This window comes from Artibeus jamaicensis, unplaced genomic scaffold, assembly GCF_021234435.1.
Source record: "Artibeus jamaicensis isolate MK-2021 breed Jamaican fruit bat unplaced genomic scaffold, CSHL_Jam_final contig_793, whole genome shotgun sequence".
NCBI classification, from domain to species: domain Eukaryota; kingdom Metazoa; phylum Chordata; class Mammalia; order Chiroptera; family Phyllostomidae; genus Artibeus; species Artibeus jamaicensis.
In genome coordinates, this window is record NW_026521975.1 from 2,762,299 (window position 1) to 2,775,594 (window position 13,296).

The 13,296-nt window shown below is 37.7% G+C and overlaps 1 protein-coding gene across 7 annotated transcripts in view; it reads left to right on the forward strand.

Annotated features, from left to right (window-relative positions):
• KATNAL1 (katanin catalytic subunit A1 like 1) overlaps nucleotides 1-13,296 on the forward strand; it is a 138,484-nt gene that overhangs the window by 76,584 nt on the left and 48,604 nt on the right. The window lies entirely within an intron of this gene.

Below are 13,296 nucleotides of genomic sequence, written 5' to 3' on the forward strand. Positions count from 1 at the left end.
CTTAGCCAGAGGTATGGAATTCTCTGAAGCCAGATATTTTTGTTTGAGAGAATTTAGGAAAATCTGATTGGGCCAAGACAAGCTATTCATATGGGAAAGCCACTGGAAACAGCTTGAGTGAGCCTGAATGTTGGGTAGGGCAGGAACTCAGGGAATCACCAGGGCGGGGCAAACTATGTGAGCCAGGTAGATGGAGTCTCAGGTATGGCACCTGCCTGCTGGCTAAGTGTCTGTGTTCGGGGAGGGCTCAGAAAAGGACTAGTGGCCTCTGCGAGCACTTCTGTCTGGGAGAAAGCTGCTCCCAGCTCTTGCCCTGATGCTGGACAATTTAGTTTCTCCCTGTGTGCCTCTGATATATTTCCGTCTGCTGACCCCATACTGGAGCTCAGAGGAAGTGAGTTTGTGTAAGTCCGTGCATGGGCCCTTTAAGAAGAACTGCTAAGGAGTTTAGCAGTTACAGCCTCAATGCCCTCTGGTTTTTATAGCCAGAAGTTATGGAGACTTCTCTTCCTGGCACTGGAACCCTGGGCTGGGCAGCCTGGTGTGCGGCTGGGACCCTTCACTCTTGAGATATCCATCCCTATCTTTACTTAGCACACATTGGTGTAGTATCAGTCTGTTCCATGTCTCGGTCCCTCCTACCAGTCTCAATCAATGTGGTTTCTTCTTTAATTCTTTAGTTGTAGGGCTTGCATTCAGCTTGATATCTGACAGTTCTGAGTGATGATTGTTCTGTAGTTTAGTTGTAAATATGATGTCTTGGTTTGCATTTTAGAGAATAAGTAGGAGTAAAATCTATCCCTTACTCTACTAATAGCTTTCAGGTGAATTTTTAGAACTGGGTGAGGAACTTTCAGTCTTTCCTTAATTTCACATAAACAAGAGCAGAACCCTGGTTATGGGTGCTTCCCTATTAGACACCATTCAGAGTGATTAGGCAGTAATTCATGAAAACAGCCCCATGAAGTCTGGACTTGTGTTACCCCTGTTTTACAAATGAAGAGACTGAGGTCCAGAGAGCTAAATAAACCTGCCCAGGATCATAGAGTACGGAATGGAGCTAGGAGGGGAATTAGGGAAGTCACAAATCTTTTTTCTCCTCATTTTAGGACTTTTCATATTATGCAGCATCCCTACCAAACTAGGTTAAAAATTTGGATTGGATTTGAAAGAATCCTGGAATAATTAAGTCAATGTTGATGTTAAAAGATGATTGTTAGGCATAGAACAAAACAATCAGGCAGCATTTGTTGAATGTCAAATAAATTATTCTGGAGATTGGAAATTTGTTTTTGCCATGAAAAGTTCCAAATAATTTTTTAAATCTTAGCAATTTTTTCATTGACATCTAAGTACTCGGAAAGCCATATATCACTGGAAAGTAAGCCCTTTATTATTAAAAACAAAACAAAACAAAACTGCATTTGTTTGAAGGTAATGCTGAGTTCACAGAAATTTTCAGGAATTACGGCGGTATGTGTAAAAAGCTTCAGAAGGGGCCTGCACAGGCTCACTGGGCTCGAGGAAAGGTGCCACCTGTTGCTGCTGCTCCATCATCCAGCTCGCAGCACTAAACTAAAAAACCAAAGGTCCCGGGAATCTTGGGCAAGATCTATAATTTCTCGTGTCTTCACATTTTTTCTTTTTACATCTATGAAGGTAAGTGGTAGTACAGCAGCATATTTAAGACTTGGGACCATGACACAAGATAATAACTTCATTTTAGATCATTAGCTAGTATACACAAGCATATAATAAGTGACTCAAGAAATGAAGGGTCTACAATTTTTAAAAAGCCCATGGGAACTTTATTAGAATGTGAAAGGTGTACTTAGTTATGATTATCATAAACAATAAAATACTCATTAGAATCTAGAGTCTCTTAAACTCACTGAAGGCTGTGAGAGTTTGAAGTAATTTAGGTGAAATTGACAGATACCCACTGCTATTGAAGGCTAATTTGAAAATGAATATTGGGAGGATCCTCAGAGATATTGTAGTCTCCAGTGTTGCTGGTTTTTCAAAATCAGTTTTGTGTGTTGCAACTAGCTTTAAAAAAATGCAATAGAATAGTAGTTTCTGAAAACCCTTCCCCCCACTGTGCCCTCCCCTCCCACCCATGGCTATTGTCAGATTGTTCTTAATTTCAATGTCTCTGGTTATATTTTGTTTGCTTTTTTCTTTTGTTGATTATGTTCCAGTTAAAGGTGAGATCATACGGAATATACTAGAAAGTTTAGAGTACATTGCTCTTAGTAAGGATAGTATTGTTTTGAGAAAAAATTTAGTTGTGTGAATATATGTAAAACATTGTTTTATAATTTATTGCTTATTTAATTCCTGAAAATTTCTGTGAACTCAGCACTATTTTCCCTGTCCTATGTATGAAGAAACTGAGGCATCAAAGTCATAACTGAAGTATATGATGGAACTAGGATATAAACCCTAATATCTGAGCTTTTAGTCCTTATGCTATACAGCTTCCTATTTGAAAAGGCTTCCTATTTTATTTTCATGTCTCACAAATACTTGCTTCTTACGAGTACCAGTTCATTTTCTGAAAGTGATTAATCTTTTTTCTTCTTCTTTTTAAAAATGCTGACAGGCTCCAAGTTTGGTCCAAGCTTAAAAATACTGTTCTTCATTAAGTAAGAATTACTTTGTACAGTGATGTGTTTTTCTGTCTTTACAGTTTTTCACTCCTGATGCCTAGAGTTACTGTAGGCCAGCTTGTTGCTCTCCATTTACTTAACATACTTTAATGCATACTTGGTGTAAGTCATACTTCTAGCATCTAGGAATATAAATTTTAATAAAGTGTGCCTCCTGACTGCAAGCTGATTATTTTCCTATTGACTAGAGGGAATCAGATGAGTAAATTAACCTTTACAACTATATTTTTCAGTCTTATTTCAATGTACCTGAGAAAATTTGCTATATTATTACTTTATTATTTAAGCTTAGAGTCAGTTGAGAAATATACATAGAAGTAACAGATGCATTTTTTTTATTTAAAAGGGATAGTTTATAAAATACTAGTTAGTAGAAGAAATGTTTTTGTATTGTTACCAAAAATAAATTTAATTCATTCAACTCTGATTCTCAAATACTTTTAAGACTATAGCTTTATGGTTAATTCTCAGTGAAATGAGCTGTGCTTCCATTATGATCTTATGATGAAAGCTGTATTTGTTTTTAAGAAGAATTCAAATAAAAGTGTGATAAATTATATTTATAGAATTAATTTAAAGGTATTAAACTCAGAGAACTTAATTTCACTGAAATACATGTAACATGGGCATTTTTGAATATTTTTCTTCCCATGCATGAGTAACTCTAGGAATGTCTGAAATGAAGGGATGTAATAGACTGGATTGGAGTATTCTTTGAGAGCTGTTGGTCGGTGGTTATACACATGAACAGTGACTATAAAAATTTTTTAATAAAGGAAAGTACATAAATTATAAGGGCACTATTTGAGGAATGATGATCATCCAACCACTAGTGTATTGGGAAATGCTTAATAACTTTTTCTGAAAAATAAAAGTGTGTTTGTTATACACACACAAATACATATTCTCACATGAGTTTTTCATATATTAACTGGTACAAAGAATGTATAGCATGTAATTTACAAAACATTAAATATACAATACTCTAGAGTCAGTGGACTCTCACAGAATGTCTGTGCTCAACCCTTGCATCTTTAGCCAATTTATGGCATTGCAATGGACAGAGAAATAGGAATATTGTTCTGTCCTGAATGTTGGTTGATAATATGTTTTTTTAATGAGTAAGATGAAAGTAAAACAACAGAAACATGTTGGAGCTTCAGTCGTACAGTACTCACTTCAATTTTGATGACTCAGATAATTTTCAAATACTGAAAAAGTATTTCCTTAATGTTTTTTTGTGCTGTTTACAGTGTAACAACTGTAGAAATGAGACACTTTAAAGCAGCAGTCCCCAACCTTTTAAGCACCAGGGACGCTTTTCATGGAAGACAGTTTTTCCACGGACCGCAGCAGCCGGGGGGTTGTGTGGCAGGGGAAGGGGATGGTTTCAGGATGAGTCAAGTGCATTACATGCCGGCTCACCTGCTGCTGTGCGGCCTGGTTCCTAACAGGCCCAGACCTGTACTGGTCCAGGACCCAGAGGTTAGGGAATCCTGCTTTAAAGTTTCATCTGCTTTATTAACATTTTCCTTGTTACTTTCTTAAGTCTACACAGTTAACAAACAATAAATCAAGCACTGATTTGTAGCATTTGCTGATTTCGAAGGAGTAAATACTATATATTGCTGTGTATAATGTGCACCCGTATTTTTGGTCCAAATGGTCAGGAAAAAAGCCTTTTGTCTTTTAATTCAATTATTTATATATTTATTTATTTATTTTAATGTATTTTTTAAATTATGCTATTATAGTAGTCCCATTTTTTTCTCCCTTTTAATCCCCTCTGCCCTACCGCTTCCTCCCACTATCATTCCCCCACCTTTAGTTCATGTCCATGGGTCATCCATGTAACTTCTTTGGCTTCTCCTTTTCCCATACTGTTCATAACCTCTCCCTCTCTATTTTTTATCTACCATTTATGCTTCTTATTCTCTGTACTTTTCCCCCCATTCATCCCCCTCCCCCTCCTCACTGATAACTCTCCATGTGATCTCTATTTCTGTCAGTCTGTTCTTGTTCTAGATGTTTACTTAGTTTATTTTATTTTTTGTAAGTTCAGTTGTTGATAGTTGTGAGATTGTTGTCATTTTACAGTTTATATGTTTGATCTTCATCTTTTTCTTAGATAAGTCTCTTGAACATTTCATAAAATAAGGGCTTGGTGATGATGAACTCCTTTAACTTGACCTTATCTGGGAAGCACATTATCTGCCCTTCCATTCTAAATGAAAGCTTTGCCGGATAAAGTGATCTTGGATGTAGGTCCTTGCCTTTCATGACTTGGAATACTTCTTTCCAGCCCCTTCTTGCCTATAAGGTCTCTTTTGAGAAATCAGCTGATAGTCTTATGGGAACTCCTTAGTAGGTAACTGTCTCCATTTCTCTTGCTGCTTTTAAGATTCTCTCCTTATCTTTAATCTTGAGTAATGTAATGATGATGTGCCTTGGTGCATGCTTTCTTGGGTCCTGCTTCTCTGGGACTCTGAGCTTCCTGTACTTCCTGGAAGTCTATTTTCTTTGTTTTTGTTATATAATGAAGGAGAACTTTATTATGTTTTCAAATAAGTTTTCAATTTCTTGCTGTTGTTCTCTTTCTGACACCCCTATGATTTGGATGTTGGACTGTATAAAGGTGTCCCAGAGGTTCTTAAGCCTAACATCATTTTTTTAAATTAGTTTCTTCATTCTGTTCCAGCTGAATGTTTATTCTTCCTTCTGGTCCACATTGTTGATTTGAGTCCCAGTTTCCTTCCTTTCACTGTTGTTTCCCTGTACATTTTCCTTTATTTCACTTTTCATAGCCTTCACTTTTTCCTCTATTTTGTGACCATACTCAACCATTTCTTTGAGCATCCTGATTACCAGTGCTTTGAACTCTACACTGATAGGTTGGTTATCTCTTCATTGCTTAGTTGTATTTTTTTTTGGAGCTTTGATCTGTTATTTCATTGGGCCTTATTTTTGTCTCCTCACTCCTGTTATGTAGTAAGAGGTGGAGTCTTAGGTATTCTCCAGGGAGGGACAACCAACGTTGCTGTGTTGTGGCACTGTATGTGGAGGAGGGGTCTGAGAGGGAACAATGCTGCCTGCTCAGCTTTCACTAGGCTTTCAGTCACTTTCTCTGCTATCTGAAAGGAAATTGGGCCCTTCTAGTGCTGATTCCCGGGTGGGTGGGTTTGTGTATGGGTCTAAGACCCTGTGAGTCTCTCCAGTGAACTCTCCTGTGAGGCAGGGAGTTTCTCCTGCCACCTCAACCCCCACAGGTTTTTTTCAATCAGAGGTTTTGAGGCTTTATTTCCCTGTACTGGAACCTGGGTTATGCAGTCTGTCTCACTTCCCAGTTGTTCCTTCCTTTTTTCTGCACACAAAGGTGGGCCCGCCTGCTCCTCCAGTTGCTGCCTCGCCTGGTCTGTCAACTGTCACCTTGCCACGAGTTCTCTCCACCCCAGCTGCCCATCTCCACCCCTGCCAGTCTGGACGAATGTTTCTTATTTAACTGCTTGGTTGTCAGACTTCCATACAGCTCAATTTTTCTGTCAGTTTTGTTTATTTTTGTTTTTAAATTTGTTGTTGTCTTTCTTTTGGTTGTGTGAGGAGGCAAAGTGTATCTATCTATGCCTTCATCTTGGCTGGAAGTCCTCAGTGTTTATTTATTTATATTTAGATACTTGGGTTTTTTATTGTAAAGGAATTTTAGCATTTATTTTTGGACACATTTTTGTACAAAAAATTTTATGTAACAAATAATTACAAAATAAAAGAACCAATATGAGGTTCAAGAAGTTTTATGTATCACTAACAAGTTTACAATATTTATGCATCATAGAAGGCCAAGAAATCTTTGTCACTGTCAACATCAGAAGTATCGTCTTCTTCAATTTCTACATTGCTGTGTCTTCTGAAGAGTCACTTTCCTGGACCCAGTAAATTTCTTCATCCTCAGTTCCATCCATAGCATTGCTGATGCTCCCTTTTCTTCTTGACACTGTTCCACAATCTTAGAATCCAATCACAAATGTGGGCGATGGATGTTCTCTTGATTCTGCCTGCAGGTCTTAAATCATTACCAGATGACTGCATCCATCATTTCCACTCTTTCTTCATTGGGGCTTTAAAGAGCTTGTTTATCCATACATCAAGAGGTTACAGTTGGCTGGGTAGCCCACCAGGTATCACAGCAAGTTGGGCTTTCAAGTCCAACGTGATTGTTTTTGGACTTTGTGTAACAATGGGCTTTGAGGTGAATAAAAACAAGCAAAGTTGTTTTTTGTTTTGTTTTGTTTTGTTTTATTTTCTAGTCATCCTCCAGGCCTTCATGATCAGACTTTGTTACCAGTTTTTCAAGCCTTCTTCATTCATCTGTCTGTTTTCACACATGTGGACAATAACTCCACTTGGAGCTTTTTCTTTCAGAAACATTTTTCTTTTAAAGATGATCGTAGGTGGTAGCTTTGTCCCGTCTGCACAACAGGCTAGAACAACAGTGAAATGCGTTTGCTCATGACCACTAGGTTTAACAGTCATAGCCTTTGTTCCCTTGACATTCACAGTTCTGTTGTGGATGTCGTCAAATGTGAGTGGGGCCTCATCCATGTTGGGCAGTTTGGGACAGCTCAAGGTTGTAAGTCTTTCAAAGATTGATGACATAAGAATGAAATTCCAAAACTTGATTCCCAAAGGCTGCTGGAAGTTTTGGGCCAAGTTTCATTCGTGGCCTCATGCTCAAACCTTCTCTCTTCATTTAGCACCATTTAGGTGTCCCTGAGAAATCATTAATGTTTCTTTCTCATGCAATTCTTTTACCTTCTTCTTGTATTATCTTGGTTGAAACAGAGATCCCAGTTTGACGCTGCTCCAGAATCTAGGTCTTCGCCTCCTGCTCCACCTCCGGCCACTTTGGAGGTTCCCCTCCCACTGCCTTCCTCTGTCTTGGCATCTGAAGAAGCCTCTCTTCCTGCTGCCACACAGTCTGATGACACTGTCTGTGGGAGGAGGTCCAAAGGGTCTCTCGGAAGCTCTGTTGCTATAGTTTTTAGCATCTTTAATAACTTTTAGCTTAAAGCTTGAAGTGTACGAAAACTGTTTTGACATTTTCCAAAGGGCTTTCCAATGATTTATCCTGTCTAAAGGGTGTGAAGAGAAATGTTTCACCGTTCACCCTATGGTAATAAAGTCAGCATCACCTATTTTATCAAGTACGTACCGATGGGTATCATGTATATTCTCAAGTGGATACAGTCGGCATCATATGTCTTACTCTGTGGATAACAATGTTTGGTTTATTTCATTGAATCATTTGCCGAAACTGCTTTCATTGCAAGTTTGCTGTAAGTTCAACAAAACCAATTATCATACTTCATGCTATTATTCTGTATATGGATATCATTATTGCTTTCTAGAGTTACACTTATAATGCATAAGTATGAATAAAAGAATTAAAAACATATGTATAGATATGAATTAGTACTAGCTATATATAATGTGCATCCTTATTTTTTCCTAAAAAATTTCAGCAAGAGAGGGGGTGGGCTGGGATGGGAGTGAAAAACAGAAAACTCTACTTGAACAACAATTAAAATAAATGGGGGCAAAAAGGTGCACATTATACAGGTTAAAATGTTGTACTTCCAGTGTGTCTCATTTCAGGCTGCCCTCATGATGTCACTGAACTTGATAGAGATGCAGCGGGCAGCAGCCTACCCTTCTGCAGTGTCTCCACTGTAACAGCACATAGACCAGAGTAACCTCACATGCATAGGTTTCAGTTAAATCATGAGAAATGAAAAGTTTTGAGTATTTATTTTACTTTTGTAATACAAAAGTATTACTTTTGTTTTTGATACAATTTACTCTAAGTGTGTGTAATTTGATTTTTATTAATGGCTGTGTTTCACAGCTGGCTCACAGAATTCCTTGAAATTTAGTAATCAGCCCTTGCAAACCAGTAAGAGCCAGCTTGAGCACACCAGGGCACGTAAACCCTGTAACTACCATGTCAATATGTAACTGTCACTCATGGTGAGGACAGAGAGCACTTGGCTCTGCAGAACCCTTATTCATGATCCCTCCCAATCTCGGCCACTTTCTCCCCAAAGTAAACACTGTCTTACCCCTTCCTTCCCAAAGTAACCTTACTCTGATTTCTCATACCATATATTAGTTGTGCCTGTTTTGAAACTGTGTACAGTAAGTATTCTTTTTGGTCTGGCTTTTTTGTTCGACATGTTTAAAGACTCTTCCATACTGTTGCATACATCTGAAGTTTGTTTATTTTCATTGATATATAGCATTATGCCACAGTTAATCTATTTTACTGTTAATGGATATCTGGGTTGCTGTTAGTTTGGAACTATTATTAGTAATGTTGCTTTGGGTAATTATATGCTTCTTCTTTGGTGTAATGTGCATGAGCATATACCTAGGGGTGGAATAGATGACTCATAGGATATGTATATGTTAAACTGTAGTAGACAACACCAAATAATTTTCCAAAGGGTTTATACGGATTTCCACTGCTACCTGCAGAGTATGAAACGTCTAGTTGCTCTACATCTTCATCAGCATTTGATATTGCCTGTCTCTTGTGTTCGTAATCATATCTCATTGTGATTTAACCAGCATGTTAACTCTTACTGTGAATTACCTGATAACTTATGAGGTTGAAAGATCTTTCATGTGACTATTGGCCATTTGTATTATTAGCGATTCATTTTGAAAGACATACTTTCTGTCTTTTGTATAGTAAACCACTCTACAAATTCTCTGACGGCAGCTCATTTATAGCATTGGTTTTTGCTTTGACTGTTTTGTCACCTTATTGCATTAGATTATAGTAGTAGTTACTTACTGTTCTGTCCCTAATTGTTTTACTTATTTATGTATTATGTTCCCTCACGTGACTGTGTGCTTCATGAGGTCAGGGGTTTCTGTCTGTCTAGTTCGTAGTTATTTCTCAGTACTTGGAATAGTGTCTGGCACATAGTAAGTATTTGTTAATGCTGTTGAAAGAACACATTTGTTGATAAAGATTGAAGAATTCTGTGGATTTATTATTTCAGTGTACATGTGTTTTGTATTAATACTCCAGTGCAGAGCACAGCACTGAAATTAGGAAAGCACTGTTTTGCATTTATCAACCTGTTTTTCTTTTGTGAAATAATAAAGTTTTAGAGTGGTGTGCAGCTTAGAGATCTTGTCTAACTTTTCCTGTGTGTGCTGCTCACACTGGGGTAGGAGTTCACAGTGTACAGCAGGATGTCATTCTGTGCCAGGTGGTAGAAAGCACTGATTCTGGACCCAGACTGCTTAGGCTCTAGTCGTGTGCCCAGGAGCAATTTACTTGACCTCTCTGTACTTCAGTTTTCTCAGCTATGAGATGGAAATAATAAGAGTCCCTACATCATAGGACCTTTAAAATGGTTACATCAGGCACTGAGAATAGTGCCTGGCACAGAGTAGGCAGTGTTCAAGTGTTAGCTATAAGATAACAGGAAAGTGGGGAACACAGATATGATACAGAATGCAGAGCACTTAAAAAAAAGAGAGAGAAATGATGAGATTTCCAAGAAATTTTGCATGTTCTTTGGGCAATTGAAACAGATGAATAAGTGGGCAAGTGGAGGCAGTGGCTTTATAGAAAGAAGCAAAGGTCAACTATAATTAAGCCTATGCATCCCTAGTTAGTAATAAAAACCACTGTGGGCCAGTGGTTTTAATTACTAACTACTCTGAAATTCTGATGTTGGGTAGCTTACTACCTAACAAGAGAGATGACTCTTTTGTTGGACAGAAATCATGATTAGAAAATTCTTTTGATGATCTGAAATTTACCTCTGCTGTTGCTTTATATTGGTCTTTGTTCTTTCCTTTAGAGGAACATAGAATAAATAGAGGTAAACAGGTTAGTTGGTTATGTGTTGCTTCATTAGTATTTTCATTCGCAGCTTAAATGTCTGTGGTATCCTTGGCCCTTTGGATGTGGCATAGCTTCGCACCCTTGATCATCCTCCATCCTTCTCTGAGTATAATTCACTTGTCAATATTTCTCTTGAAATGCAAGACCTAGAGGTAGTGACTGACCACATTGTGTTTCATCTGCCAAAGGTAAAAGGAACAAAAATAAAATGAAAAATAATTTGCCTTTAGGCCAACTGGGTCATTAATTGACTATGATATTGGGTTAGTCACTAACTTTAGCACTATTTGTCTCAAATAGAATGATTAAATTACTAATGGAAGATCATTAACAAAACTTTCTTGATATGGGTAAATTCAGATAATAGTAAAAAGGAGCTAAAATATTTTGCTTTAATAACAAAAAAGTACACCAATATTTATGCTAAATGTCTGATTCTTTCCAACGTTGACCTTATTGTCAGTGTGAAAATTTAAGCAAAGAATTCTAAGATCATTTCAGTAACATTGCAGTTAGTATTATTAGTATAAACTGCACAGGTAATATCTAGGATGAGTTAGCTTTATTGCCTGAAAAATGCTTCTTTTAGGTGTTGCAGTTACTCCAGCATGTTAGTTAACTGCAACCTCAGTCACTTATATTTGAGATCCCTATTCCACTTTATCTATTTGTTATGGAGGATAATTGTCATCTATTTTGTTGATTTCCCAGTGTAAGCATATTAATTATTTTTAGTTTCCCTAAATTAATTTTTTTAAAAGTTACCTTGCCATTTTTATTTGAAAAAGTCCCTTGAATCTTCTTTGAACTTAATTTATATTCACGTCTCATCTCTACCTCTGAGGAACTTTGAATTCTAGGGCCGTAAGTTGACTGGCTTATTCCCGTGCTTTGGTGGTTGGAGAAGCCTGTCCTTGAGTATAGCAACAGGCTTTTATTTCTTTGCTTCTACATTTTCATTCACCTATCTTTCCACACAGCAGCCAGAGGGCCACGTAAAAATGTAAAGCAGACCCTGTCATTCCCCTGCTCATCACATTTCAGAAATTTCCCATGCACTCAGAATAGTAAATCCACGCCTCTTCCCATGGCCTGGGGAGGCCCAGGGGAGCTGGCCTCTGCCTGTCTTTATGACCTGTTCCTACTAGCCACACTGACCACTCAGTGTCTTCATAGCATTTCACAGTTTATAGTTCTGTGTGTTTTGGGGTTTGTTTAATTGTTACTTATTTTCCTCACAAGGTAGATGCTCAAGGAGGAAAGAAAAGGTATTTTCATGTGCTGACTTAAAACCTAATGCTCAAGAAAATGTGCCAGGCATAGATGCTCACATATTTATTGTTCTTAAAATCTTGTGATTTCTACTACTTTCAGATAACTGCCAGCTGTTCCTTTTCCATGGCAGTGTTTGCAAGTCCTCTCTACCACTTGAATATTCATATTAAAATGGCTGTGTGCTTACATTTTTTTAATACTAATTTTTTTGGTAAGTCTCAAATTACTGTGCCACTTGAAGGCTGGTTAAATCCAAGATACATCAGTTTCTGTTGCATCCTTTAGTTGACTTATTTCTAGAAATCTTTAGAATGATCACAGAGTGTTCCCAGTGATTTGTTTGAGTATGACTCAGGCCAAGGCTGTGTGTATTATAAAATATGATTCTAGGATGAGATTATTTTAAATTGATTGATATTATTATATTTGTTGTGTAAGTACGCCAGAAATTTACTCCTTTTAATAGTGTCAATACTGGTGTCTGGCATCTGAAATATAAGAATCTTTCTGGAAATTTAGTGTAATACTGTAGCCATGATGCTACCCAGAAACAGTGAATGATTCATTTTTTTGGTCAAATCACTAAAGTACTGTTTGGTGATTTACCTGGTGGCTTAAAGAACTAGAGCATCTGCCAAAGGGAGCCATTTAGTCGCTTCTCAGCTGTGGTTTATCTCTGATGAAGTATGTATGAGGGAAGAGGATCATCCTATTCTCTCTCCTCAAATAAGCTTAGGAAATTGACTTTTTTTTTTTTTTACGGTTTTCCACTTTTATTTTTGTATAAGGCATTAGTGGCGAGTCTGAAGCTCTGGGGAGGTACTTGGCTCTGTCTGCTGAAGCAGTTCCAGTAGATGAACTATCTCTGGCAACTGAGCATGTTTCATTTAAAGCTCTTCAAAGTTCAGTAAATCTTGGCAGAACCCCACAGAACTATAGCATATACATTTTTTAAAAACCACCATAGTATTAGATAAAGGTTTTGGAGTAGATATATTGCTTTAATGGTCTTCATAATACTATTTAAAAAGGTCCTTTTACCATTGTCATTTCAGTGACTTTATGGTGTGGCCCAAGGACTTTGCTAGGAAGAAACTGAATCCTGAGGGGGTACTTACAGCAACAGGGAAAAGGCTTTGCGAGCTACAGTTCAGACCCAAACCTTTCCTTGTCTGCACCCTGTTTCTTGAATGCGCTGGAGGATGTAATAGTTCCACAACCACTCTCAAGCTTTAAGCTGGCTCAGCCAGGCGTGAGCGGATCTGATGCTGTGGAAAGGGCATGGGTTTGGGGCGTCCGGAAGACCTGAGTTAAAATCTCTACTCTGATATTTAACAGTTGTGAACTTGATTAAGTTATTTAATCTTTTTTGAGTCTCGGTTCCTTATTTGTAAAAATCAGAATAGTAATACCCACATTGTGGTTGTGAGT